The sequence below is a fragment of the Phoca vitulina genome, unplaced genomic scaffold (assembly GCF_004348235.1).
Source record: "Phoca vitulina isolate PV1807 unplaced genomic scaffold, GSC_HSeal_1.0 scaffold10, whole genome shotgun sequence".
In the NCBI taxonomy this organism is placed as follows: Eukaryota; Metazoa; Chordata; class Mammalia; order Carnivora; family Phocidae; genus Phoca; species Phoca vitulina.
The window spans coordinates 297,610-325,262 of record NW_022589713.1 but is presented as its reverse complement, the minus strand read 5'-3'; the positions used below and the strand labels follow the sequence as shown (position 1 = coordinate 325,262).

The following is a 27,653-nucleotide window of genomic DNA, read 5'->3' as shown; positions in this document are numbered from 1 at the left end:
CATGAATCACTTTTGATAATTTTCAGCTTTGATCACTTTGATCCACCAACCATTTATCAACCTTGCCTTTTGTTAGGTACAGAGACTTCTATACAGTTTGAGGCATCTGAGCTTTGAAGTCATGTCCAAGGAGGAGCCTCCTCTTCACACCCCACCATTGGCTTCTTTGGGCCTCTGCCTCTCAGGCAGTTGTAAGGGCTTGGCCTATCTCTTTGAGCAAGACTTCCTTTCACTTCAAGATACCCCTTTTTAGGACTTATACCTCTGGCAGCTCCTTTGGTTGAAAATCTCTCTCTGAAGCTATTGTGAGTTCAGGTAATCTCTAGGCAGGGTGTCATTCAGCATTGTAGTCACAGCTGTCTGGTATCATAGCTGGAGCCAGTGGCCATGTTCAACATTTGCTGTCCTCTAATACATACATAGATTTCTTATTTCCTCAGATCATTTCCTCCTATTGTTCTTTCCTTTCCTCTCTCTCCCCTCTCTCTTTTTCCTTTCTCTCTCTCTCTTTCATTTTACTTTCTCCTTCACATTTGTCTCCCTCACCCTCTTTTCAGCCTTTCCAGCCCTTCCCCTCCTTGTTTTCACAATTCCCTCTTCTAGGCCAGTGCAGCTGAAGTCCTGGTAAGAAATGTAGCAGAAATTCCCTTCATTGAACACAAAGGTGAAGTTTCTGTGGTAATCTTTGCTAAATGATGTTTCTGACTGGTCTTCAATGAAGAACAGCAACTAATCTGTCATTTCTTCTTGCCAAACACTTAGGTAACATAGATCCCACCTTCCAACCCCAAGACCTTTACAGAAGACCACATGTACTCCTAAAATATTAACACTGTCTTCATGTAGTTTTTATATGGTATTACAAAAGAAAAGATTTGAATACAGGCAATTTTTAAACAAGATAGTTTTTATGTCAACTTTTGACATGAGAAAATAAATATTCTTGATGAATTTCCAGTCCCTCGGGCTAATTTTAATGTGTTCATTTTAATTTGCCTTTATAAAGGATTATTGTAGAAACTGAATATCATAAGGCTTTAAAAATATACAAATCATTGGGGTGCCTGGGTGGCTCAGTCATTAAGCTTCTGCCTTTGGCTCAGGTCATGATCCCAAGGTCCTGGGATCGAGCCCCACATTGGTCTCCCTGCTCAGCGGGAAGCTTGCTTCTTCCTCTCTCACTCCCCCTGCTTGTGTTCCCTCTCTCACTGTCTCTCTCTCTGTCAAATAAATAAGTAAAATCTTTTATATATATATATATATATATATATATGTACAAATCATTTAAAATTCTATAAAACAGCTAATATTTAGGTAAAATAAAATAATCACTAACTTATGGTTTTTTAAAGTAATATTATTACTCATTTAACCAAACTAACAACAGTACAGACACCAGACTGGTACCTAGTGAACATCTACTAAGTGACTGTAGATCATCTCTGAGATAGTGAAATTTGGATTTTCTGGCTAGTGTTAAAATTACCCAACCTATTTTGAAAATTGAACTGTGGCCATAACATCTCATTTCTAAATATACACATATTTAGCACTCTTTATGCATTTTAAGAGCCTCCTGATTTTATCTAATTCTCTACATGTTTTCATCAAATATTTCTTAAGCCCTGCTATGTGCTAGATCTTGGAAATGAGAGAAATCTAAGACAAAACTGGATTCTGTTTTAGAGGAGCTTCTAATTTTATTGGAAAGGTGGAATGTATTTATAAGAGATGATTAAAATGGCCAGTTCAAGTGAGTGTCCCAGAAGTGTAAAGAAGTAAGAGACAACTGGGAAGATTTCTTGAAAGAAGTGGGCATCGATCAGGGCCCTGGGCTGTGCTTAGAAGACATTGAAGGGTTCCAGTACCAAAGTAAAAGTGCAAAAACGAGTGCCACAGTCAGTGAAAAGACATTAAAGGATTTTGAGCCCATTTAGGGACTGGTAACTTATAAAGACTCACTGCCCAACCTGGCTACCAACTGGAAGCAAGCAAGTGGCTATTTTCCATTTTCTTAAGTCTAAACAATTTCTTTAAACTAATGGATAATTTTTACCAATGGACTAAGTGTTTCAAACTAGCAGATGATCCAAAAGTCAGTTAAAATATGGCTTTGTAATGTGCTGCCGGATCTTTGCAGGGGCAGATTTATCTTCCTAATTGTGTTTTGCTTAGTCCAGTGTTGAACTTAATTTGTATTCCCTGAGCACACAATGGCTGGACAGTTGGAGGGAGGGGAAGGAGATTGAGGAGAAGAAATGAAGGGAGGAGGGCTATTGTTCAGGGAAACTGGCTCAGGATTTGGAATTTGTCACACATCATTTGCCCTGTGGACTGTCCTCTCACAGGTAATCACAATCAACTGTGGTCTGGTTAACTAACTAGAGTTGTTTTACAATTTGCTGTATTCTATTCAAAATCAATGGGTTTATAAGTGGGTCCCTTCCAAATTCACGAGTACAAGTTGTGCCTCTCTCGTCCCTGTCCTATATGCTTATTTCTGGTGATTGTCTTTATTTTTTTTTTCAGTAAAAACAAACATTTAATAATGTTTCTGGTCAGAGAAAGCTTTAGGCAATATTGTTGTGTAAGCAGACATTTATCTTTATATAGTGTGAATAATGAAATCATTCCAGCCTATTGGTAGGTTTGAGGTAAAACCATGGAGGCATTCTCTGAAAGACTTTTTAAAATAGGTGTTACATCCATATAATCTTAGTTTAAATATATGTCTATGGGTATTTATATAGATGTAAATATGTATAAATGTAAAAGAGAACAATTCTGTCCTGTCCTTATCTACTAATCGTCATGATCCCCGTGGCCCCATATGCAGATAACCACTGTTACTAGGTTTTTGTGTATCCTTCTGATTCCAAACACTTAAAAGAAGTCTTGTGTGTTCAGAGTAGTGAAGCTTCCTAGTTATGTCATTAGTCTTTCCTTGGTGGTTGTCTATAAGGGAAGTTTTAGGAACTCTCAGAACCCAAATCTGACCTGAGTTTTATAGTGATAATGAGTAAAAAAGACAGTATTTACAGGAGTTCTTACTTTAGGATCCACAGATCATAGAATTCAGGGTCTGTGAACTTAGATGGGAAATAGACATTTTTCTTTTTACTAACCTCTGTCTGAAATTAAACATTTTCTTTAATTGTGAATTTAGGCAAAACCATAGGAGAATTGACACCTGTGACTTTGTCACTGGAAGAAATCAGAGTTATATCCATGTCACATTATAGCCATTGCAAATATGCCAAAACATCATTTACACTCATCATTATATCAAAATGGTGAAGTTAATTAGATCCTCTGCTAGTGTTCTAAAATTTGTATCCAAGATTTATTTTAATTCAGTATAGTAAGACACATGCACATAGAAATGGCTGTCATAAAGGAATAAAGGAACTCACTAATCTCTAGAAATAGAAGGCATGCCACACCATGCAGGGCCACATGGGGAACACCTGGGTTGGTTGGGAGGCAGAAGGAAGAGAAGGAAGAGCATGGCCCAAAGCCTTTATTGGGGTTTTCAAGGGAAGGAATGGGTGAAGCAGGGGTAGGTATGCTGAGTAAATTTAGGACTGGATAGTTTGAATAATTTTAGCAGGATCTGGGTTATAGTGGCAGTCTCTAGTTGTCTTGTACGTGGCCTGGGGTGATTTGGGGTAGCGGGAATATTGGCTTGGTGTGTAGTGGCTCCTTGATAAAGGAGATGGTTGAGGGTGTGGGCTCTGGATTGCTTGGTTTGTATATCAAAGGTGTGCTTGCAGGGGAGTCCTTTGTTATCTCTAGGAATTACCCAGCCCTGGAAGGGGCCATCTCTCCAGAATCAAGGCCCCAAATGCCAGAGCATTAAAAATACAGAAAATAATTATACTCAATACAGCTAGATATATATTATTTAATGTGTTAATAATGACGCACAGGTACTACATAATCACAGTTGTGCTTTTAAAAATATTTCAGTGATTATATTTCATTCTAATCAGCTCCCTTTGTAACTCTCTGTACTGTACTTTCTGTTTATGAACACTGTTCTGAGGAGACCATGGTCTTCACCAGACTGTCAAATGGTCCACAGCTCAAAGACATTAAGTTCCAAAGAGAGATTCAGTTTCTTACCTTACTAATTGTCCTGCATGTTCCATTTTTCTTTCTTGTGGACTTAAGTTTATCTAAACTTAGGACTGGAACAAGTTATTGCAAGAGATTCTGCCTTTGTCCCACCACCAACATCCATACCTTCATCTGTTTTAACCTTCCCTACCTGACCTTTTGCTAAATGGAGGAGATATTCATAATGTTGTGATTTATTGAATCCTTACCACATGTCCAACACAATTGTATACATTTTTTATGTATTATCTCATGTGCTGCTCATAGCCATTCTATGAACTAGATGTGGTTATCATTACCTTTTTACAGGTGAGGAAACCTAGGCATGGTGTGCATATAACCTGCCCAAAGTCACATATCAGTGACAGAGCCATATTGAAGTTGGGTACTTTGGCTACAGTCCCCACATACTGAATACTACATACACTATGCTTCAGATACAAGCATGATTGGGATCCACACTCTGAATATGTGTACCAGAAAGAGAGCATTTTCTCTTACCAAGAATTCATAATGATTAATTGTCTGAACTTACACAAGCTTGGATGCCAACCTGAGTGTAAATATGGGACTAGTTAGTTGTTGGGTTCAGAAGGCTCTATGATAAATATTCGAGGTGATTTAGAAAAAGGAAATCTGGAAATGAATTCAAGGTGTGATTAAGCTATGTTTGTCAATGAATTAGTTGGCAAGTTAGATTCACCCTTTGAACCTCTTTGAAACTTACTCTATATTACTTATAAGGGCCCATAAAACTTCAAAGTAACTAAGTCACAGCAAAAACTTGTCCCAGATTGCTCTATCAGAGCCTTGATCACTACTGGCTTTTTTGCTACAATAAGAAAGAAGCCTCAGTCTCTAGTTAGACTTCTTGCTTCCTCACTGACCTTGCCTTTTACAGTATTGGATTTGTATAAATCAGATGTTTGTAAAGTAGAGAGTGTATACTTATTCTTTGCTACTAAAGTTCAGGAACATCACTTTGTATTATTGTTTTGAAAGTATAAGGGGAAAGTATACTTATACCCTCTCAGTCAAGCTTTACCTTATTGTATCAGCCTACTATAATTAGGCTTAGCTTCAGCTGCGTAAGACAGAAAACTCAAAATAATTGTGTGTTAAGTCCAATGGAGGCTTATTTTTCTCTAGTCATTCCAAAGAGCTTTTGGGATGTACACTGTGATTAGCTGTTTTCCAGATTTTGGTTCCACTATCCTTACATTTGGCCCTTGAACTTATGGTCTACTGTGGCTGCTAAAGCCCCAGGAGTGTCATCTTTCTTCCAGGGAGCTGGATGATGTAATGTATGGTGATTAACATAACATAATAAAATTTTAAAAAAATGCGGAAAAAAAAAAAAGAAGGAAAGAGAGCAACAAATGTCTGCCAGCAGTGTTTTAAATGAAGTCTATTGCCACAAAATACTGGTGCTTACATCTTTTTGGGCAAAATTAGGCTCAAGTTCACTTCTAGGCAAGGGAGACTGACAAATGTACCAAACAAAAAATAAAGGGTTCTACAGCTATGGGAGAAGGGGAAAATGGATAGAGGCATGCAATTAGCAGCCTTGTCATACATATTATTTGGATGCTTTCATTATGACTGAAGCTTCACTAGGGCAGCATACCCTAAGCTCAGTAGCCTTATGAGGAAAATAAATGTTCTGGACATATATGGGCAAGCCCAAATATATAGTGTGACCATAGCACATATCACAGGGTGTTAAGGTGTTATCCCTCCAGATAGCACATTGTGTTGACAGGGTCTCTGAATATGAACTGTCAACTCAGAGACTGCCTTCAAGAGTGGTAACTCTAGGTTCTGTGTTTCAATAGGAGGTTTGGAGATGGTAGGACTTCTTGGGTTATTTCTGTCTGAACATAAGCTGCTTCTGTATTTTCAGTTACAACAGCAACTATACTGAAACAACCTCATTTTTGGAAGAGTGGGTTATTGTTAAATTTTGTTAAAGTACATTTTGTAAAATATAACCTCTAGTTTTTTAAAAGTTAATGCATATGTGTCTTTGAAAGTCTTTGGAATCTTCCAAGTACTTCATGCATTCACTTAAGTCATTGGCTCATTTTCCCACTTTTCTGATTTGCAAAGAAATAATTTTATTGATGTTTTACTCCAGCAGGTGGAAATCATAACAGCATCATGCAATGCAGGAAGGCGTTGCTAAGCAACCATTTTCAGTATTTTAAAAAAATCCAAATAAACCTTCCTTTTAAATGCCTGCAACATGTGAAAAATTAGACAACTCTCTATCCAGCTTTAAATGAACTCACACCACTTCTAAAAATTACATCATCCTTTTCTGTTTCCTATGTTTATAACTTTCATGAACAAAGCCACAATCTTCAAAGGTGCAGTTTTGGACCTGCATCAAGCTAACCATGGAACATAGCAAATATTGTTAGAATTCCTCACTTATGGCTTTGCCAATCTGACATCCATCGGTACAAGGATTCTTGTAATCCATTTTTTATGTTCTTTGAGTTAAAATTATGTTAGCACAAGTCTTGGGTGCTTCTGAAAAGTGGATTCTTTGCTGGCACTGAACTGTAGTTAAGCTTTAATGCTAGCTCCCTCACTTCCCAAAATAAATCAAGTGATCTGATATGAGAGAATTAGTTTAGGAATTTGGGAATACTACTTCTCTCAGCACCAAGTGCAACAACACAATTGGGGGCATTTATATATATTTATCAGTTCTGCTGCTGTGTGATGGCAGGTGGATGGTTTCTTAGGGTTCCAGGAACACATTATGCAAAGGGAGAGCTGAGTGACTCCATCTAACCAGTTTATGATTTTAAGACCCACAGAGGCCTAGAATTCTTCCTTGAGGAAAGATGGAAGAATATTTTGGTATTCAAGATGTGCTCCCCTGGCATGGCTTTCTAGAGATCATTGGGAGTAACCTCTAGAAAGCTGGGGCAGATCCTGGTGCCAAGGAGCATGTGTCTAATACATTTGGAAATTATAGAAACTTACTCTTAACCATACCATATAATTAAATTCTGTAGGAGGCAACCAGGTATCTGCTAGTCTGGTTGGTGGTCGTGCACATACAGGCTGCCTTTGATCAAACTGGGAAGTGGCAGAGTTTGTCTTTGACTCCTATTTATCTCCTCTGCTGTGCCAGGGGATAATTCTAGTTGCCTAAAATCTTAGTGCAGGTATCTCTTGCCATCTAAACATAAGAGTCCACTGGATTCAGCTAGTGAGAATTCTTGTATATCTATATATACAAGAATATATATATATATCTATATATATATCTATATATATATCTATATATATATATATCTTTATAAAATGAGTTTTCACATTCCTTACATCATTTGCTTCCCACATCAATCCTATCAATGAGGCAAGGCAGGATACTTTCTTTACATTTTCCAATAAGGAAAACAGGTCATCTACTTGGTGGCTTGAATTGGAACCTAGAATTCCCCATGCTCAGTTTTGCCACAGAGCTGAATTCACAATTTTTCTGTCTTGTGTCTCTTTCAGTGGGCTCTGCTAAGTGTTTGATTAATCAATACATTAAAATAAATACATTAGATTAATTAATACATTAAAGCTTATCTTTAAAATTGAGTTAAATTTTCATTGGGTTCTCTTAACTTAAAGCATTGTTCTTTACAGGGAACATTGAGTCTCAATCTTGAATATAATGCCATGCTTTAAAAAAGCCAATAAAGGTGAGAATTTCAGGTGTCATGAATTCTTTAGAAGACAGAGGATGGTATTTTCAAGCAGAATTCTTGAACTAATTAATAAGTCAGTATTAACTAAGTTTCTACCATGTGAAAGGCCCTGGTATTACAATAGGAAACAAAACAGACATGATCCCTACTCTCATATATCTTATATCCCAGGCAGCTCATTTGTATTCACAAAATTAATATATTTTGTCTTTATCCAAAGCTACCTCTGATGTGAAGACATGGGTAAGATTATCAGATCCTGTTCATGACAGAGAAGAAGAGGAGAAAACATAAGAGATAAAACTTTATTGCACAGGGTTTCAAACTATTTGGGGGTCATTATTCTTTTCAGGGAAGTTTTGCATTACCTGGATAGGCTGGAGCAAACAGGAAGGATAAGGAAGACTAGTGGATGCTATCAATAAAATCCTTGGGCAGAGAAAATAGCCTTTTATTTTATTTTATTTTTTATTTTTTTCATTCTGGGAATGTGCATGGCCTCAGAGAGGAGGATGCAGTGCCCAGAGAAAGGATGTTGATGTTGTTGAAGGAACAGGCTGTGAGACCAACCAGTCCTGCTTGAGGCCCATCTGTAGAAGAGGCCTACTGTTTTGGATCCCTGCTTACTCATTTCCTTTCACTGTATACTGTGAGCTTGAGTGGGGAGACTTCAGAGAGGAAGACTAGAATGAGAAGGAACTTGAAGAATCTTCTTGAAGGAAGTCCTACTAAAACATGAACCAGCAAAGATCAGAGACTCCTACAGTATAGTCTCCTATATTATACATACTATGTAACTTGCAAGTGATTTACAAAATTACTAGTGATCAATGGTTTTAAAACCATTTGTCCATTATACTTGTAATGTAAATTTTTATAATAAAAACTCAGTGAGGTATAATTGTTGTTCCCCATCTACCACAATCATCAGTACAAAGTGATCTTAGAAATGATTTCATTGGTCATAGCTGCCTATACACTGGTTTTACAAAATCACCAAGTTTTGAGAAGACATATGAATGACTGACTTATTCACAACCTCTAAGTGCATTTGTTATTTCATCACTGAGATTAGTAATAGAACACTCTGCACATCTACCTCTCATTGTTGCCTGAAACCGCTTATTTCTAATATTGAAGACAGGTACTGATTGAACTATTAGTTTGATTTGTCTTCATGGAATACTCCACAGCCTTTATTCCTGTTGGTTACTACCCTTAAAATATTTTGAAGCCATATGTTAAGAACAAATACCAAACACTGCCCCCCCCTCCATTTAGTATAACAGAGTCAGTGGATCCAAACAGCTGAAGTTACTCTTGCATGGGAATTGTTCTCAGTGCCAGGCTGACCAAGCTCTCACAATGATACTGATGGTAATTATGGTTTTCTTTAACACATACTTATATAACATATCTCAAGGACACTGTGGCACTGTACTGATCTCTTTTCATGCATTACTTCATTAAATCCTTATTTTGGCTCTATAGCAGAGATATGTTTGGTATCCTGTCTTATAGTTGAGGAACCCAGGCTCAGATGGCTAAAAAAACTTCTTGTTACTTGTCAAGGAACATAGCATATAAAAATAAATGTTGAACATGAGTGTAAATGGCCCTAAAGCCCATGTTCTTTATCATATCACAGCTCTAGCAAGTTGCCAGAATAAAGAGGAATTAAGAGAGGCATTGGGAGCTTTGGTTTTTTGTCCCATGCCCCTTCAGGGTCCTGACTCTAGCTTAGATTACTTGGGCCCAATTGTACTCCTTGAACTTGAGGGTAATTTGAGGGGGGGTTTTCAGATTTTGGGGGTATACAGAGGCAGTACTGAGAGAGGAGGGAATAGCCCCGAGGTGCTTAGCCATCTTCAAATGTCCTTCCTGAGTGGTTTAGGGAGGACGAGATGTGAAAATTCTGACCTGTTTGAGACCATCCAGTGTCAGGCCACCATACCTCAGCAGCTCACCATCTGGTTCAATACTTGCAAGTAGATTGTTTTCCACCGTTTCTAGAACTGACCTCCTGAATATACTTTGGAGACTCAATTCTAGAAGGAAGTTTGCTTTACGGCAGCAAGTGGTTAACAGCCTTTCTTGGTGGCCAGATATCTTTGATCATCTGATACATCCTGTGATCTCCCACCTCAGAAAAATATCTGTAACATGCTTAGACACAACTCATTATTTACGATGTTAGGGCATTCAGAGACTCTGTATAGCCTGTTCACACTTGCACTGAGAGGTCAAGGAACCCAAGTTAAGAAGAAATCTTCAGGTATATATGTTCAGTATCAAAGATGAATTTTTTTCAGTATATTTTTGAAGATTACTAGGTAAGTTAGAAAGAAAGGAAGGAAGAAAGGAAGGCACAGAGGAAGGGAGGATGGAAGTGGGGAGGAAGGAAGAAAGGAAAAGGAGGGGGGGAAGGAAGGAAGGAAGCAAGGAAGGAAGGAAGGAAGGAAGGAAGGAAGGAAGGGGAGAACTCAAACAATATGATCCCTCTTTTTATTTATTTATTTTTTCTCCAGCTGGAGTGGTCACTTATGTAAAGAACTTTGAAGATTAGTCTAATTGGGGTGGTTCTAATGACCAGGAGGGACTATGAACAATTTTAGCCAGTTTGCTATTTTGAAATGAGACTATAGCCAATGAGCCCTTTATGTGTTTTAATGGATTAAACAAAAATTTAATGAGTAACAGGAAGGTCTTCAGAAAATGAAAAGCCAGGCATCCTTCTTGATTCCTAGCCTAATGTTCTTTCACTCTTTCTTTCCTGTTTCTTCCCTTTCCCTTCCTGTTTTAACTTAAATATGGTGGTCTGAGTCAGAGATCATCCCAACTGGGATAAGGTGTTGTGACCCTTCTTGCCATCATAGACAAGAGAGGCAGTTAATCTTGGATGTACTGTGCCTGGTGGCAGCTTGGCCCGAAAACCTTATCTCATCAGCCTTCTCTTAAAGCCCAAGTTTAAAAAAAAAGCAGTGACAGCAAAGTCATCTGTCATTTTAGTATAATCTAATATTAGCTTTCCATTCTCAATTAAGGTGCAATGTTTTCCTCATTCTCTTAGGCATGATTGTATTTAAATAACTTTTCTGATCTCTCCTTATGCTTGTGGAAAGTTTTGCCTCCTTCTTCTTTATAAGCTAGTCATTTAGTAATCAGCTAATTTTTTTTTTTTTTTTTTTAAGTAGGCCCTCCAATGCAGGGCTTGAACTCATGATCCTGAGATTAAGATCTGAGCTGATATCTTAAGAGTTTTTCACTTAACCAACCGAGCCACCCAGGCACCCCGGTAATCAGCAATTCTTAAAAAAAAAAAAAAAAAGATTCTATAGATCAAAACATCCCAAGTTCATATTTAAAGTCATTATTCTTAGGAATCAGTAGGTGACCAAATATGAACCATGATTAGTCTCACTAAAGAAATATGATAAAACCAGCAATGAGGTACCATTCAACATCTCCCACCACCATGAAATGAGCCAACACTATATTTTTTTCAAGTTTTTAAAAAAATTTTTAATTGAAATTCAATTTAGTTAACATATAGCGTATTATTAGTTTTAGGGGTAGAATTTAGTGCTTCATCAGTTGCATATAATACCCAGTGCTCATTACCTCAAGTGCCCTCCTTAATGCCCATCACCCAGTTACCCCGTGCCCCCAACCACGTCCTCTCCAGCAATCCTGTTTCTTTCCTAGAGTTCAGTCTCATGGTTTGCCTCCCTCTCTGTTTTTATCTTATTTTATTTTTCCCTCCTTTCCCCTACATTCATCTGTTTTGTTTCTTAAATTCCACATATGAGTGAAATCATTTGGTACTTATTTTTCTCTGACTGACTTATTTCACTTAGTATAATAACCTACTAGTTCTATCCCCGTCATTGCAAATGGCAAGATTTCATCCTTTTGATGGCTGAGTAATATTCCACTGGGGTGCATGTTTCCCTTCGAATCACTATTTTTGTTTCCTTTGGATAAATACCTAGTAGTGCAATTACTGGGTCATAGGGTAGTTCTATTTTTAGCTTTTTGAGGAACCTCCATAATGTTTTCCAGAGTGGCTGTACCACTTTGCATTCCCATCAACAGTGTCAGAGGGTTCCCCTTTCTCTGCATCCTCGCCAACATCTGTTGTTCCCTGTCTTGTTAATTTTAGCCATTTTAACTGGTGTGAGGTGGTAACTCATTGTGGTTTTGATTTGTATTTCCCTGATGCCGAGTGACATTGAGCATTTTTTCATGGGTTTGTTGGCTATTTCTATGTCTTCTTTGGAGAAATGTCTGTTCATGTCTTCTGCCCACTCCTTGACTAGATTTTTTGTTTTTTAGGTGTTGAGTTTGAGAAGTTCTTTATAGATTTTGGATACCAGCCCTTTATCTGATAAGACATATGCAAATATCTTCTCCCATTCCAAAGGTTGCCCTTTAGTTTTGTTGATTTTGCTGTGCGAAAGCTTTTTGTCCTGATGAAGTTCCCAAAGTTCATTTTTGCTTTTGTTTCCCTTGCCTTTAGAGATGTGTCTAGCAAGAAGTTGCTGCGGCCAAGATCAAAGAGGTTGCTGCCTGTGTTCTTCTCTAGGATTTTGATGGATTCCTGTCTCACATTGAAGTCTTTCATCCATTTTGAGTTTATCTTTGTGTATGGTATAAGGAAATGGTCCAGTTTCATTCTTCTGCCTGTGACTGTCCAATTTTCCCAACACCATTTGTTGAAAAAACTTCTTTTGCATTGGATATTATTTCCTGATTTGTCAAAGATTAGTTGACCATGGAGTTGGGGGTCCATTTCTGGGTTCTCTATTCTGTTCCATTGATCTATGTGTCTGTTTTTGTGCCAGTACCATACCATCTTGATGATTATAGCTTTGTAATACAGCTTGAAGTCCGGAATTGTGATGCCACCAGCGTTGGTTTTCGTTTTCAACATTCCTCTGGCTATTTGGGGTCTTTTCTGGTTCCATCCAAATTTTAGAATTGTTTTTTCCAGCTCTGTGAAAAATGCTGGTGTTATTTTGATAGGGATTGCATTGAAAGTGTAGATTGCTCTGGGCAGCATAGACATTTTCATGATGTTTATTCTTCCAATCCATGAGCATGGGATGTTTTTCCATCTGTTTGCATCTTCCTCAATTTCTTTCATAAGTGTTCTGAAGTTTCCAGAGTACAGATCCTTTACCTCTTTCATTAGGTTTATTCCTAGGTATCTTATGGTTTTTGGTGCAATTGTGAATGGGACTGATTCCTTAATTTCTCCTTCTTCTGTCTCATTGTTAGTATATAGAAATGCAACTGATTTCTGTGCATTGATTTTATATCCTGCAACTTTGCTGAATTCCTGTATGAGATCTAGCAATTTTTTGGTGGAGTCTTTGGGTTTTCTACATAAAGTATCACGTCATCTGCGAAGAGAGAGAGTTTGACTTCTTCTTTACTGATTTGGATGCCTTTTATTTCCTTTTCTTGTCTGATTGCTGAGGCTAGGACTTCCAGTACTATAACAGTGGTGAGAGTGGACATCCTGTGTTGTTCCTGATCTTAGGAGAAAAGCTCTCAGTTTTTCCCCACTGAGGATGATATTTGCTGTGGGTCTTTCATATATGGCTTTTATGATGTTGAGGTATGTTTCCTCTATGCCTACATTGTGGAGGGTTTTTATCAGGAAAGGAGGCTGTATTTTGTCAAGTGCATTTTTTTGCATGATTTGAGAGGATCATATGGTTCTTGTCCTTTCTTTTATTAATGGTGTATCACGTTGATTGATTTGCACATGTTGAACCTCCCTTGAAGCCCAAGAATAAATCCCACTTGGACAAGGTGAATAATCCTTTTAATGTGGTGTTGGATCCTATTAGCTAGTATCTTGTTGAGAATTTTTACATCCATGTTCATCAGGGAAATTGGCCTGTAATTCTCCTTTTTAGTGGGTTCTTTGTCTGTTTTGTTGATCAAGGTAATGCTGGCCTCATAGAATGAGTTTCAAAGTTGTCCTTCCATTTCTACTTTTTGGAACAACTTCAGAGGAATAGGTATTAATTCTTCTTTAAATGTTTGGTAGAATTCCCCTGGGAAGCCATCTGGCCCTGTACTCCTGTTGGGAGATTTTTGATTACTGATTCAATTTCTTTACTGGTTATGGGTCTGTTCAGGTATTTTATTTCTTTCTGTTTTAGTTTTGGTAGTTTATATGTTTCTAGGAATTTATCCATTTCTTGGAGATTGCCTAATTTGTTGGCATATAATTGCTCATAATATTCTCTTATAATTTTTTGTATTTCTTCAGTGTTGGTTGTGATCTCTCCTCTTCCATTCATTATTTTATTTATTTGGGTCCTTTCTCTTTTTGATAATTTTCTTTTGATAAGTCTTTATCAATCTTGTTAATTCTTTCAAAGAACCAGCTCCTAGTTTCATTGATCTGTTCTATTGCGTTTTTTAAAAATTTCTATATCATTGATTTCTGCTCTAATCTTTATTATTTCTATTCTCCTGCTGGAGTTAGGCTTTATTTGCTGCTTTTCCCAGCTCCTTTAGGTGTAAGGTTAGTTTGTGTATTTGAGATTTTTCTTGCTTCTTGAGGAAGGCCTGTATTGCTATATACTTCCCTGTTAGGACCGCCTTTGCTGCATCCAAAGGTTCTTAACTGTTGTGTTTTCATTTTCATTTGCTTCCATGCATTTTTAAATTATTCTTTAATTTCCTTTAGTAGAATATCCTTTAACCTCCATGTATTCGTGGTCCTTCCAAATTTTTTCTTGTCATTGACTTCAAGTTTCATAGCATTGTTGTCTGAAAATATGCATAGTATGATCTCAATCTTTTCATACTGGTTGAGTCCTGATTTGTGACCCAGTATGTGATCTATTCTGGAGAATGTCCCATGTGCACTCAAAAAGAATGTGTATTCTGCTGCATTTCAGGATGAAATGCTCTGAATATATCTGTTCAGTCCATCTGGTCCAGTATGTCATTCAAAGCCATTGTTTCCTTTTTGATCTTCTGCTTAGATGATGTGTCCATTGTGTGAGTGAGGTGGTAAAGTCCTCTACTGTTATTTTATTATTATCAATGAGTTTCTTTTTAATTTTGTTATTAATTGATTTATATATTTGGCTGCTCCCAAGTTAGGGGCATAAATATTTACAATTGTTAAATCTTCTTGTTGGATAGACCCCTTTATTACGATATAGTGTCCTTCTTCATCTCTTATTACTGTGTTTGGTTTAAAAATCTAGTTTGTCTGATATAAGAATGGCTACTCTGACTCTTTTGGAATCCATTAGCATGACAAATGGTTCTCCACCCCATCACTTCCAATCTGCAGGTGTCTTTAGGTCTAAACTGAGTCTCTTGTAGGCAGAATATTGATGGGTCTTGTTTTTTTATCCATTTGGATACCTCATGTCTTTTGATTGGAGCATTTATTCCATTTACATTCAGAGTAATTATTGAAAGATATGAATTTAGTGCCATTGTATTTCCTGTAAAGTTGCTGTTGCTGTAGATTGTCTCTGTTCCTTTCTGGTCTTTGTTAATTTTGGTCTCTCTCTCTGCTCAAAGGGTCCCCTTTAATATTTCTTGCAGGGCTGGTTTAGTGTTCATGGAATCCTTTAGTTTTTGTTTGTCCTGGGAACTCTATCTTTCCTTCTATTCTCAATGAGAGCCTTGCTGGATAAAATATTCTTGGCTGCATATTTTTTCCATTTAGCACATTGAATATATCATGCAAGTCCTTTCTGGTCTGCCAGGTCTCTGAGAACATGTCTGCTCCAGCCTTTTGTGTCTACCCTTGTAGGTTAAGGACCTCTTGTTCCTAGCTACTCTCAGAATTTTCCCTATCTTTGCAATTTGTGAGTTTCACTATAATGTGTCAGGGTGTTGACTTATTTTTGTTGATTCTGAGGGGAGTTCTTTGTACCTCTTGGACTTGAATGTCTGTTTCCTTTCCCAGATTATGGAAGTTCTCAGCTATAATTTGTTCAAATAAACAAATTATAAACAAATTTGTTCTGCCCCCCTTTCCCACTCTTCTTCTTCTGGGACTCCTATAATATGGATATTATTTCATTTTATGGAATCACTGAGTTCCCTTAAGTCTACCTTTGTGATCTAAGAGTTTTCTTTCCTTCTTCTTTTCAGCTTCATTATTTTTCAAATTTTATCTTTTATATCACTGGTTTACTCTTCTGTTTCATTCATCCTTGTTTTTATGGCCTCCACATGGACACCATCTCAATTATATCATTTTTAATTTCGGCCTGGATAGATTTTAGTTCTTTTATCTCTACAGTAAGGGATTCTCTAATGTCTTCTATGCTTTTTTCAAGTATAGCTAGTATCTTTATAACCATTGTTTTAAATTCTAGTTCAGACATCTTATTTATATCCGTATTGTTTAAATCCTTGGTTGAGTACTACCTCCTGTTCTTTCTTTTGGATTGAATTTCTCCATCTCATCATTGTGTCCAGGAAAGAAAAGAAGAAAGAAAAAGAAAAAAGACAACAATAACAACAACTAAAACTTCAGGAAGTATTTCTGGTGTATGCTGTGTACACTCTGCTGTTGCATTTTGGCTGCTTTTTCCCACTTGTTCATCCTCTACAGAGTTCTTCCTTGCTTGTAGTGAGGAGTGTTTGGACCTTTAACTAGGTGTGCTTTGATTTGTTTGTTAAGATAAGCCTGGAAAAGAAAAAAAAAGCCTGATTCAAGACAAGAGAAAAGAAAAAGGAACAAAAATGCAAACACACAAACAAAAAAAACCCTGTAAGTCTGAGTCCAAAGAATAAGAAAGAAAGAAGGAAAAAAGAGTAAGGAAAGAAGAAAAGAAAAAAGATAAGAAGTCTGATCTGAAAAATAAGAGAAGGAAACAAACCAACAAACCAACAAATGAACAAAAGATTATAAGCCTGATACCAAACAAAACAAAACAAAAAAAAAGAGAATACACACACACACACACATTACACATAACAAAATATATATATTATATTACGTATATATTATATATATTATATATAACAAAAGAGAATATATATAATACAAGATAAATAAAAAATAAAAAATGGAAAAATTAAAAATTTTAAAATTTTAAAAATTAAGAAAAAAAAAAAAGAAGCAAGCCTGGTCCTATTTCCATCAGAAGCTGACGTTTTGGAGCACTCTTTAATCAGTAGACTTGGTACATGTTGGGGGTCTTTGTTGGTCTTCTGAGGGAGCGGCCTACTGGGCTAGCTCACAAACCAACTTGCCGGGTAAAGATGCCCTCGCCAGGTGCAGGAGGTTGGGTTTAGTGTAGGGGCCTCCAATGTCCACTGGAGCCACTGTGTTTCTCTCTGAAGTCCGACTGTGCTGATGGGTGGAGGCAGGGAGGGGTAGTAGAGGAGGAAGAATATGGTGTCACTCCACCCTCGTGTACCTGGGGAGGGGAACTCCTGGTCACCACTGTTCAGGAGACCCTCTCAGAAAAGTGAACAATCTCCTGTGTCCCGGGCTTTCTTCAGTTCCCTGCCTTTAACCTGTCTGTTCTCTACCCCTCGGCACACCCAGTGCTACAGATGTGCTGTATTTTATCTCTGGCCCTTGGCTGGGATTCAAAACTCCAAATTTTGAAGGGCATGGCAAGATGTGGACCCACTCCCCTCCTCTGGAGGAGAGGCCTGCAGCGCGCCCAGCATGGTCTTATCCCAGAAAAGCAGTTGCATAGTGTGCACCGAGATGCTGGAGTTTATTGTGATGCACAGCAAAAAGCTGCAACTAGATTATCTGCTGTTTGTGTGCGATTCAGTCCCCTACTCCATGCTGTCCCAGAAAAGCAGTCACACAGAGGCTTGAATCTATTGTGGTAGAGAGCGGAAAGCAGTGGCCAGGTTATCTGCTGTCTGCCCGTGTCTGCTTTCTGCTCAGTTCTCTCCCAGAAAAGCAGCCACTTGGCGAACACAGGGTGGTTTAAGTCTACTGTGGCTCACAGCGAAAAGCTGCCACAAGGTTATCTGCCCTCTGTGTACACCTCTGTCCCTGCTGGCCTTTTGTCCTTGGAAAGGCAAAATACACTCTTCCAAATATACTCCAGGAAGGGGAGCGATCTCTCCCAATGTGACCCAGGGGATCTCCTCACTGTGGCTTGTGTGATCCCTACCCACTGTGCTCTCTCCCTCTCGTTCCCTCTCCCTGACTTTGCTTCACAAAAAGGGTTCCCTCCCCTTCGAGGTCCATGGCTTTCATCTCCCGCGTTTCATGGCTCCGAACCTCACATCTGCCATGTTCTCTCCCTCTAACTGTGCAGATTATTTTCTTAATCTTCAGATCATATTCCCAGTTGTTCAAAATAGTTGCATGTTAATCTAGCTGTGTTTGAGAGATGAGGAAAGCTATCTAGTTGTGTTTGAGGGATGAGGCAAGCTGGCAAGCTCAAGGTACCCCTATTACTACTCCATCTTAACTCCTCTCTCTGAAGTTTTTACTTAAATTCTAGTTAGTTAACATATAGTGTAATATTGGTTTCAGGAATCTAGCCAACACTCCTATCTCTATCTTAATCTCTGTGCATATCCTTGTATTTATATACTTTCTAGTTTGATTACATACACGAATGTACCTATATATGTGTGTATATGTATAAAAATGTGTATGTATATGTAATATACATATGTATATTTATATATCTCCAAGAGCAAGTGATTGATTTAATAAATTAATGGTACATCTTCATAATGGTAGTCATTAAAAACGATAGTTGTGGAAAGTGGCAACATGGAAAAGTGTTGTGATTTAAATCCAAATAGAAAATGTATAAATGCTAAGATTCCAGCCATGAACATATATTTGCACATGCACACATAGTTGTATAGGCATTTGTGCACCAGAGCCACTGGACACTTCTTTTCCAAACAGACCATTAGACAAGTGGTTCTTAAACTTTAACGTCTATTAGCATCACCTAGAGGGCTTATTAAACACAGACTCCTGGACCCCATCCCAAGGATTCTGGGGTAGGGTCTGATGATTTGTATGTATGTATGTATATATGTATGTACGTATACCAGACAAATAAATCAGAACTTCTGGGAATGTGTCCCAGGCTTCAGTAGGTTTTAGAAGCTCCACAGGTGATTCTTACGTTCAGCTAAAGGTGAAGGCCAATGCTTTTAATCCAGTAATTCTCAGAGTTGGGTGTGCATCAGAGTTGCCTGGAGGGCTTTTTGAAGCAGATTGTTGGACCCCATTTCCACAGTTTCTGATTCAGTATGTCTGTGGCTGGCCAGGGAACCTGCATTTCTAACAAATTCCCAGGTGATGGTCATGTTGCTAGTCCATGGACCATCCATTGAGAGACATTGCTTCAAAGTTTAGACCCTCATGATCTGTGCTGCCCAACTGAACCATAACACTTCCACTAGTGTCACTGAAAATTACAGCATTTTTGGAAAGTATTGTAGCAATATGTATTAAGAATCATAAACACCTTCATCCCTGTTGGTCTGGTAATTCCACTTTGGGGAAATCTATCCTAAGAAAATAGACTAGATATGGAAAATGGCTATAAGCTTGATGTTCACAGAACTGCTTTTTATAATGGTCAAAATATTATATAGCTAAAAATGTCCAAAAGTAGGTGATTGGTTTAATAAATCATGGTATATTTCCATAATGGAATAGTCATTAAAAATGATAGCTGTGAAAGTTGGCAACATGGAAAAGTGTCATGATTTAAATCCCCATAAAAATGTATAAATGCTTATGATTACAGCCATGAAAAAGTAAGACAGGAAGAAAATATCAGAAGGATATAAACCAAAACAGTAAATGTCATGTCAAGATGATTGGATTTTTTTCTTTCCTTCATTTCCAAATTTTCTATGACTGTGTTTATCAATTTTATAACTATAGTTATAACTACATTATACATACATACATTTTTATATTTGGCATCAAATTACTCATTACCACTTTTCTTCATGATAACGTGGTTTTATCCTGGTTTGAAGTAAAATTTCTAAGAATTTCTCATTTGCCTGCAGATCCTAATTGCAACTTTTCCTAAGTGATAGCACGTGCTCTGTCTCCTACAGCTCCTGTTCAGATATTCTCTGAGTGATGTTAATTACCTCAGAGGTGACACAGAAAACTGAAATGTTCCTATTAGGCAGAGAGCAGCCAAAGAAAGAGGCAGGGGGCATGTTGATGTTTCCTTTTTATGATAATTAATAAGGCATTCAAATGAAACTCATCTCTATTCATTATGCCTGTAATATCTAAAGGATTTGTAAGAAACTCCAATTATGCTCTTTGGTACTATGCTGGTTCACCAGAGGAGTTGAGAGTTATTTTTCTAAGTCACCGTATAAGACAATGTATAACATGTCAAATCCTATGACTGGGAATATAATTTCAGGAGATTGCTCACTATAATTAAAATAGAGCTCAGATGTATATGTCTTAGGGCAATCTTGCTTTGCAGATCTTATTAAGACTAGATCACCAGCCATAAACACCCCTCCTATCTTTAGGGCTAGACTGTGGATAGCCCTTAGGATAGCACACAGAACTCAAATTGGCAAAAATTATTGTATTCCATGTTTGGTCTTTAAGTATTTCTTAATGCTAAGTTTTTCTTTTTAAATTATACTTGTTTTTTTATAGTTTCTTTTCTAAGCTATTGACATTAACAGTGTTCAGAAGTGAGGTGTCCTTGGAACACAGGGTGATTTTTATATGTTTAACCCAAGGGTTTTCTGTATCCTTTTTTGGAAGGTACATTTTCTATTATATTATTATTTATAATAGAAACATATTTCAATCTGTAAACAAATTTTACCAACTTTTTTGCTGACTGTTGTCCCTTTTATTTCACTCTGACATTCCAGGATAATTTCTCTTCTTGTTCAAATACATCCCTTCTTTCAGATATCTGTGTGTAATAATTCTTATGCACCTGAAAATATCAGTATTTCCAGTCTCAAATTAATTAGGGTAAAGAATTCTAAACTTTCCTACCATACTTTGGAGATACTCTCCATTGTCTTTTGCCTCTTTTGTTGCTGATGAACTCTCAGCAACCTGGGCAACCTTTCTTCTCTGTTCATAGCTCTTTTTCCTTGATATTTTTCCATTTTACTACAGTTTATGTGGATGCGAATTTAAACTGTATCTATTCTGCTTGTGTATTATGTGATCTTTTCCATCTAACAGCTCATGTTTTTCTCTAGTACTGGAAGATTCTTAGCAATTACCTCCTTCTGAAAATTCTATTAGACATACCTTAAAACTTCTCAGTGAATCCTCCACATCTCTTAATTCTCTTTCATAATTTTCATGCCTTTCATAAATTTTATCCCTTTCATAAATTTCAACCCCCAAGCTGCATTATCTGGGATTTCCTCAGTTCTAACTTCCAATTCATTAAATCTCTTTGAACTGAATTTTTAATTTAATTTTATTTAATTTTATTTTTACTATTTTGGTTTTTATTGTGTATTTCATTTAAAAATTTTTTTCTTTAAAAATTTGGTATTGACATATACATTTTAGAAGAATACTGATATAGAATGAATGAGTTTTTAAAAGTTAATATTTAATTAGTAAATATCTAACTTTATCTTACAACACTTAATAATTGCATATATTTATTTAAAAGTAATGCTAGATATTGAAATGCCTTATGTTTGTTGAAAATGTGACTAAATTTTAACTCTCTTTAGCAATAGTAATAGTTCCGTATTCTATAGCAGTGTTGCCCAACAGAAATGTAAGGCAAGCCACATATGTAATTACATATGTAATTTAAATTTCCCAAGTAACTACATTAACAAATGAGAAGAAAAGGCGATCCACATATGAGTGAAACCATATGATAATTGTCATTCTCTGCTTGACTTATTTCACTTAGCATAATCCCCTGCAGTTCCATCCATGTCGATGCAAATCGTAGGTATTCATCCTTTCTGATGGCTGAGTAATATTCCATTGTATATATGAACCATATCTTTTTTATCCATTCGCCTGTTGAAGGACATCTCAGCTCCTTCCACAGTTTGGCTATTGTGGACATTGCTGCTATAAACATTGAGGTGCATGTACCCCTTATATTCACTACATCTGTATCTAGTAGTGCAATTGCTGGGTCATAAGGTAGATCTATTTTTAACTTCTTGAGGAACCTCCATACTGTTTTCCAGAGTGGCTGTATTCTCACCAACAGTGTAAGAGGGTTCCCCTTTTTCCACATCCTTGCCAACATTTGTTGTTCCCGGTCTTGTTAATTTTTGCCATTCTAACTGGTGTAAGGTGGTATCTCATTGTGGTTTTGATTTGTATTTCCCTGATGGCTAGTGATGTTGAACATTTTTTCATGTGTTTGTTAGCCATTTCTATATCTTCTTTGGAGAAATGTCTGTTCATGTCTTCTGCCCATTTCTTGACTGGATTTTTTGTTTTTTGGGTGTTGAGTTTGAGAAGTTCTTTATAGATCTTGGATACTGGCCTTCATCTGTAATGTCATTTGCAAATATCTTCTCCCATTCCGTGAGTTGCCTCTTAGTTTTGTTGACTATTCCTTTGCTGTGCAGAAGCTCTTTATCTTGATGAAGTCCCAAAAGTTCATTTTTGCTTTTGTTTCCCTTGCCTTTAGAGACGTGTGTTGCAAGAAGTTGCTGCAGCCAAGATCAAAGAGGTTGCTGCCTGTGTTCTCCTCTAGGATTTTGATGGATTCCTGTCTCACATTGAGGTCTTTCATCCATTTTGAGTTTATCTTTGTGTATGGTATAAGGAAATGGTCCAGTTTCATTCTTTTGCATGCGACTGTCCAATTTTCCCAGCACCATTTATTGAAGAGATTGTCTTTTTTCCATTGGATATTATTTCCTGCTTTGTCGAAGATTAGTTGCCCATAGAGTTGAGGGTCCATTTCTGGGTTCTCTATTCTGTTCCATTGATCTATGTGTCTGTTTTTGTGCCAGGAACATGCTGTCTTGATGATGACAGCTTTGTAATATAGCTTGAAGTCCAGAATTCTGATGCCATCAGCTTTGGTTTTCTTTTTCAACATTCCCCTGGCGATTAGGGTCTTTTCTGGTTCCATACCAATTTTAGGATTATTTGTCCCAGCTCTGTGAAAAATTCTGGTGTTATTTTGATAGGGATTGCATTGAAAGTGTAGATTGCTCTGGGCAGCACAGACATTTCATAGACATTTGTTTATTCTTCTAATCCATGACCATGGGATGTTTTTCCATCTCTTTGTGTCTTCCTCAATTTCTTTCATAAGTGTTCCATAGTTTTCAGAGTACAGATCCTTTACCTCTTTCGTTAGGTTTATTCCTAAGTATTTCATGGTTTTTGGTGCTATTGTAAATGGTATTGATTCCTTAATTTCTCTTTCTTCAGTTACATTGTTAGTGTATAGGAATGCAACTGATTTCTGTGCACTGATTTTATATCCTGCACGTTGCTGAATTGCTGTAAGAGTTCTAGTAATTTGGGGGTGAGTCTTTTGGGTTTTCCACAAAAAGTATCATGTCATCTGTGAAGAGAGAGAGTTTGTTTCTTTGCCAATTTAGATGCCTTTTATTTCTTTCTGTTGTCTGATTGCTGAGGCTAGGACTTCTAGTACTATGTTGAACAACAGTGAGAGTGGGCATCCCTGTTGTGTTCCTGACCTTAAGGGAAAAGCTCTCAGTTTTTCCCCATTGAGAATGATATTTGCTGTGGGCTTTTCATAGATGGTTTTATGATATTGAGGTATGTTCCCTCTATTCCTATACTTAGAAGAGTTTTAATCAGGAAAGGATGCTGCATTTTTTCAAATGCTTTTTTTGCATCAGTCGAGAGGATCGTATGATTCTTTTCTCTTCTTTTGCTAATGTGTTCTATCACATTGATTGATTTGTGAATGTTGAACCACCCTTGCATCCCAGGAATAAATCCCACCTGGTCGTGGTGAATAATCCTTTGAATGTACCGTTGGATCCTATTGGCTAGGATCTTGTTGAGAATTTTGGCATCCATGTTCATCAGGGATATTGGTCTGTAATTCTCCATTTTGATGGATGGGGTCTTTGTCTGGTTTTGGGATCAGGGTAATTCTGGCCTCATAGAATGAGTTTGGAAGTTTTCCTTCCATTTCTGTTTTTTGAAACAGCTTCAGTAGAATAGGTATTAATTCTTCTTTAAATGTTTGGTAGAATTCCCCTGGGAAGCCACCTGGCCCTGGACTCTTGTGTTTTGGGAGGTTTTTGATTACTGCTTCAATTTCCTTGCTGGTTATTGATCTGTTCAGATTATCTATTTCTTCCTGTTTCAGTCTTGGTAGTTTATAAGTTTCCAGGAATGCATTCCTTCCAGATTGGCTGGTTTGTTGGCATATAGATGCTAGTAATAGGTTTTAACAATTATCTCTATTTCCTTGGAACATAAGGAATAGCGCAGAGAACCTTAGGGTAAGGGAGGGAAAACTGAATGGGAAGAAATCAGAGAGGGAGATAAACCATAAGACACTCCAGACTCAGGGAAACAAATTGATGGTTACAGAAGGGAGGGGGTGGGGAGATGGGATAACCAGCTGATGGGTATTAAAGAGGGCATGTGCTGTGATGAGCACTGGGTGTAATGAGAAACTAATGAATCATTGAATACTCCATCAAAAACTAATGATGTACTGTATGTTGGAAATTGAACATAATAAAAAAAAGAAAAGGTGAAATTAATTTTAGTAATATACTTTTTTATTATGTTATGTTAACACCATACATTACATTATTAGTTTTGATGTCGTGTTCCATGATTCATTGATTGCGTAAACCACCCAGTGCTTCATTCAATACATGCCCTCTTTAATACACACCACCAACCTAACCCATCCCCCCACCCCCTCCCCTCTAGAACCCTCAGTTTGTTTCTCAGAGTCCATAGTCTCTCATGGTTCATCTCCCCCTCCAATTTCCCCCCCTTCATTTTTCCCTTCCTACTACCTTCTTCTTTAATTAACATATAATGTATTATTTGTTTCACAGGTACAGGTCTGTGATTCAACAGTCTTACACAATTCACAGTGCTCACCATAGCACATACCCTCCCCAGTGTCTATCACCCAGCCACCCCATTCCTCCCAACCCCCACCGCTCCAGCAACCCTCTGTTTCCTGAGATTAAGAATTCCTCATGTCAGTGAGGTCATATGATACATGTCTTTCTCAGATTGACTTATTTCGCTCAGCATAATACCCTCCAGTTCCATCCACATCATTGCAAATGGCAAAATTTCGTTCATTTTGATGGCTGCATAATATTCCATTGTATATATATACCACATCTTCTTTATCCATTCATCTGTCAATGGACATCTTGGTTCTTTCCATAGTTTGGTTATTGTGGACATTGCTGCTATAAACATCAGGGTGCACATACCCCTTCAGATCACTACATTTGTATCTTTGGGGTAAATACCTAGTAGTACAATTGCTGGGTTGTACCGTAGCTCTATTTTCAACTTTTTTTTTTTTTTTTTAATTTTTTTTATTGTTATGTTAATCCCCATACATTACATCATTAGTTTTAGATATAGTGTTCCATGATTCATTGTTTGTGCATAACACCCAGTGCTCCATGCAGAACGTGCCCTCCTCAATACCCATCACCAGGCTAACCCATCCTCCCAACCCCCTCCCCTCTAGAACCCTCAGTTTGTTTTTCAGAGTCCATCGTCTCTCATGGTTCTTCTCCCCCTCCGATTTCCCCCCCTTCATTCTTCCCCTCCTGCTACATTCTTCTTCTTCTTTTTTTCTTTCTTAACATATATTGCATTATTTGTTTCAGAGGTACAGATCTGAGATTCAACAGTCTTGCACAATTCACAGCGCTTACCAGAACACATACCCTCCCCAGTGTCCATCACCCAGTCACCCCATCCCTCCCACCCCACCCCCCACTCCAGCAACCCTCAGTTTGTTTCCTGAGATTAAGAATTCCTCATATCAGTGAGGTCATATGATACATGTCTTTCTCTGTTTGACTTATTTTGCTCAGCATAATACCCTCCAGTTCCATCCACGTCGTTGCAAATGGCAAGATCTTATTCCTTTTGATGGCTGCATAATATTCCATTGTATATATATACCACATCTTCTTTATCCATTCATCTGTTGATGGACATCTTGGCTCTTTCCACAGTTTGGCTATTGTGGACATTGCTGCTATAAACATTGGGGTGCACGTAGCCTTTCGGGTCCCTACTTTTGTATCTTTGGGGTAAATACCCAGTAGTGCAATTGCTGGATCATAGGGTAGCTCTATTTTCAACTTTTTGAGGAACCTCCATACTGTTTTCCAGAGTGGCTGCACCAGCTTGCATTCCCACCAACAGTGTAGGAGGGTTCCCCTTTCTCCGCATCCTCGCCAACATCTGTCATTTCCTGACTTGTTAATTTTAGCCATTCTGACTGGTGTGAGGTGGTATCTCATTGAGGTTTTGATTTGGATTTCCCTGATGCCGAGCGATGTTGAGCACTTTTTCATGTGTCTGTTGGCCATTTGGATGTCTTCTTTGGAAAAATGTCTGTTCATGTCTTCTGCCCATTTCTTGATTGGATCATTTGTTTTTGGGTGTTGAGTTTGATAAGGTCTTTATAGATTTTGGATACTAGCCCTTTATCTGATATGTCATTTGCAAATATCTTCTCCCATTCTGTCGGTTGTCTTTTGGTTTTGTTGACTTTTTCTTTTGCTGTGCAAAAGCTTTTGATCTTGATGAGGTCCCAATAGTTTATTTTTTTCCCTTGCTTCCCTTGCCTTCAGCGATGTTTCTAGGAAGAAGTTGCTGCGGCTGGGGTCGAAGAGGTTGCTGCCTGTGTTCTCCTTTAGGATTTTGATGGACTCCTGTCTCGCATTTAGGTCTTTCAACCATTTGGAGTCTATTTTTGTGTGTGGTGTAAGGAAATGGTCCAGTTTCATTCTTCTGCATGTGGCTGTCCAATTTTCCCAACATCCTTTGTTGAAGAGACTGTCTTTTTTCCACTGGACATTCTTTCCTGCTTTGTTGAAGATTAGTTGACACCATAGAGTTGAGGATCCATTTCTGGGCTCTCTATTCTGTTCCATTGATCTATGTGTCTGTTTTTGTGCCAGTACCATACTGTCTTGATGATGACAGCTTTATAATAGAGCTGGAAGTCCGGAATTGTGATGCCACCAGCTTTGGTTTTCTTTTCAACATTCCTCTGGCTATTCAGGGTCTTTTCTGGTTCCATACAAATTTTAGGATTATTTGTTCCATTTCTTTGAAAAAAGTGGATGGTATTTTGATAGGGATTGCATTAAATGTGTAGATTGCTCTAGGTAGCATTGACATCTTCACAATATTTGTTCTTCCAATCCATGAGCATGGAACGTTTTTCCATTTCTTTGTGTCTTCCTCAGTTTCTTTCATGAGTATTTTATAGTTTTCTGAGTACAGATTCTTTGCCTCTTTGGTTAGATTTATTCCTAGGTATCTTATGGTTTTTGGTGCAGTTGTAAATGGGATCGACTCCTTAATTTCTCTTTCTTCTGTCTTGTTGTTGGTGTATAGGAATGCCCATAATTTCTGTGCATTGATTTTCTATCCTGCCACTTGACTGAATTCCTGTATGAGTTCTAGCAGTTTTGGGGTGGAGTCTTTTTGGGTTTTCCACATAACGTATCATATCTGCAGAGAGTGAGAGTTTGACTTCTTTGCCGATTCAGATGCCTTTTATTTCTTTTTGTTGTCTGATTGCTGTGGCTAGGACTTCTAGTACTATGTTGAAAAGTAGTGGTGATAGTGGACATCCCTGCCATGTTCCTGAC

At 37.7% G+C, this 27,653-nt stretch overlaps 1 protein-coding gene across 1 annotated transcript in view; it reads left to right on the top strand.

Moving 5' to 3' along the window:
- IQCJ (IQ motif containing J) overlaps positions 1 to 27,653 on the top strand; it is a 219,707-nt gene that overhangs the window by 94,870 nt on the left and 97,184 nt on the right. The gene's annotated exons all lie outside the window — the stretch shown is intronic.